Here is a 3291-nt window from a genome sequence, read left to right as displayed (position 1 = left end):
CATTTAAACTAACTAACCACTAATCCCAACCCTAGCCCTAACTCTAACCTTAACCCTTATCCTAACCCCAACCCTTATTCTAAACCTAACCTTAACAGTAACCTTAGCAAGCAGTTGCTTATCAACATAGAGTTTGTTGATAGTATGACCATCTGTAGATCATCTGTGGGACTATCCAAATAAAGTGGGACCAAGCCCTGATGTCAATACTCCACTGTTTGTAAACAATATATTTGTCAACAAACAATGCTCAGCTTCAAAATAAGTTGAATACTATAATTGCGGTCTCATGAACTGTCAGTCAATCTATGAATTTGAGAGTGGTTACATTTCTCCAGGCCATCCCTAAGCTTTAGCAAACCGAGTGGCAGGGCTACTATTAGGCAAAAAAATGTATTAAGGCTGGGATTCTATAAGATGGCTCTATTCGACAATGTGGCTTTTAAAGGCAATGTTACCGCGTTCATGGAGTTCGCATTCAAGGTAAACACTACAGACGTCGAGTAGTCCATTGGAAAGGACCTTTAAATGTCAAGCGCACTATAGCGAGGTTACATATTGAATCCCAGCCTTAGTATTGTGCCCTGTAACTTTAGTGTGCCCTAATTCAGTCTGTATGACTGACAGGGGAGATGATCAATGCGGGATCGTTATTATCATGAAACCCACAGTCAAAGAATGGATAGAGTTTCTCAGTGAAGTTGCAGCCAGTGAAAGAGAAGATATGAGCTTTGGTCTCCACATTATAGAATGACACCTGACCCTCCTCATAATCCACAAACACCCCCACCTTCTGGGGCTTTTCCAAGGTGAGGGTTACAGAAGGAGAGGTGTTGGCCTCATAGGTATTCCTATAACGTTTATATTTCTGTCCCATTGTCCAGAATCCACCCTCAGGGGTCAGTGGAAGCCCTGAATCTAACAAAACCTCTAAGGGTGTCCACTCAATGGACCTATCAATGGACTCTCTGGCCACTCCTAACTCCCAGCAATTCCTCCCCTTCACCTGCACCTCATAGTAGAATCTCCCCGAGGAGAAGCCCTCCTTTCCCAGGATACATCGACTAACAAACCTCTTTGGGTTGTCAGGGCGAACGTTCCATGTCTGTCCAATTCTCACTTGTTTCCCATCCGCAGACAGGCCGAGAAAGGGATTTGCTGTATCAGGGTCCAGAGTCACATCCACGGCATATTGCTGCATACTCTTCAGATTGTCAGGAATCTTCAGCTTGTCAGGAATCTTCAGCTTGTCAGGAAACTTCTCCATTGCTTTATTGCATTTTTCCATAAGCTCAGAAAATGCTTTCCTCGTCTTCTCCTCCAGCTCGGACACAGAGCTCCTCAAAACTCTCATCACATTCATCAGCTCAGTGTGAATACTGATCTCAGACCAGTTCTTGGCATTTGGAGGGGTACATAGGGATAGGGAGCTTTGGAGGAGTTGAAGGTGATCCTCAGTGTGTGAGAGATGCTTCAGCTCAGTGCTTCTCCTCAGTAGCTCATTAATTTCCTGCTCCAGCTCTTTAATGAACCCTTCAGCCCGCTTCTCTGCTGCTTCCTGCTTCTCCTCAACCACCTCAATGAGCTCAGCCTGGCTTCTCTCAATGGAGCGCACCAGATCAGTGAAGACCTGCATGCTGTCTGTTATCTCTCTCTCTGCGTCTCTCTTGCTGAGCTCTACTGAATGTTTGATCTCCCAACCCTTTTGCATTCGCTCCTGGATCATCTGCTGCACTTGTGCATCCATCTTCCCAAGCTGAGCCTTCCTCTCTCCACACTCTTCCTCTAGATGGACGATGTGGTGAGTCTTGTGGTCTGTCTCAGTACAGAACTGACAAACACACATCTGGTCAGTTCTACAAAACAGCTCAAGGAGTGTGTTGTGTTTCTTACACATGATTCTGTCCTCCAGGTTCTCCATGTAGAAGTCACAGACCCCTTTCCCAGCCCTGTGAAGAGATTCATCTCTGACTCTCTTCCTCTTAAAATGATCTGCGACATCTCTGAGTGTCGTGTTGGTCTTTAGCTCTGGTCTTATGTAGAAATTATGCTTACACATTGGACACTGGCACAGGCTAGTGGTATCCCAGTATCCACTAATACAGGCCTTGCAGAAGTTGTGTCCACATGGAGTGGAGACTGGCTCAGTGAACACATCCCGACAGATGGAGCACTGGAACTGATCTTCAGACAGGAGACTGCTGGAGGACGCCATTTCTGTAACACAATACAAATTATAAGAATACTTCCTGGAATGAGTCAGCATTATACAGTAATTCATTATCTGAATACTATGTATTGATTTTTGTAGTGATAACAATCTTGATTCACAGTTTCAACATTTTCCATACATTTTTATTTTATCCAGAGGAGGAAGAGTTAAGAAAAGATTGTTCTGTACTTTACCTATCCATCTTTTTAATTTGAAGGTTTGGAGAAGTAGTGACTTATAAATGAATGTTAAACCATTATGGATAATATGTTTGTAACGCTGTCCATATGTTAACAGAATTTTAACAGCACGGGTGAAAAAAACAGGAACTACAGAGAATATGGCTTGAATTCCACACAGTTAATACATCTCTCTCTCTCTTTCAATGGAGGCTGCTAAAGGGAGGACGGATCATAATAATGGCTGGAATGGGGTCATTGGAATGGTATCAACCACATGGAAACCGTGTGTTTGATGTGTTTGATACCATTCCATTGGCCCCATTCCAGCCATTATTATAAACCATCCTCCCATCAGCAGCCTCCACTGATCTCTCTCTCTCTCTCTCTCTCTCTACTCACCTGAGTGTTTATTCCTTGTTGAGTTGACGAAAAGTAGACTTTGTGTATCTGTGTTGTTATTTTTTTGCAAAGAGTAGAAGAGAGCTTGTTACCATGTGTGATTTCCTTCTCCCAACATAACTTTCATTTCAGCATAGTGACAAGCCCTGAACTCCTCCCTGCTTTGCCGCTCTTAAAGAGACACAGCGTAACTTTTACTCGGTTGTCTAAAGTCCAATCATCATCATCTCCACCCTCATCACCTTCCTCATCCTAATCAAAACCTACAATGTTAATATGAAGTGCTTTGTGACCCCAAAACTGATGGCAACAGCTGCCACGAAAGCAAAGGAGACAAAACCTTAACTTTGCTAGAGTATGAAAACACATCATTAGATGCTTTGAAACATGACACGGTGTTGTAAAACCCCTTCATCAAGTGTTGTGCAACACTTTTCCAGGGACTGGGATCAGTACCGGAAAATGTTGAAAACACTATTTTGGTGTTTCAAGTTCTAA

At 43.3% G+C, this 3291-nt stretch overlaps 1 pseudogene; it reads right to left on the bottom strand.

The window, feature by feature from the left end:
• Positions 1-560: 560 nt before the first annotated feature.
• Positions 561-2888, bottom strand: LOC139375613 (E3 ubiquitin-protein ligase TRIM39-like; annotated as a pseudogene).
• Positions 2889-3291: the final 403 nt, after the last annotated feature.

This window comes from Oncorhynchus clarkii, chromosome 20 (assembly GCF_045791955.1).
Source record: "Oncorhynchus clarkii lewisi isolate Uvic-CL-2024 chromosome 20, UVic_Ocla_1.0, whole genome shotgun sequence".
Lineage (NCBI taxonomy): Eukaryota > Metazoa > Chordata > Actinopteri > Salmoniformes > Salmonidae > Oncorhynchus > Oncorhynchus clarkii.
This window is presented reverse-complemented; position numbering and strand designations above follow the sequence as displayed.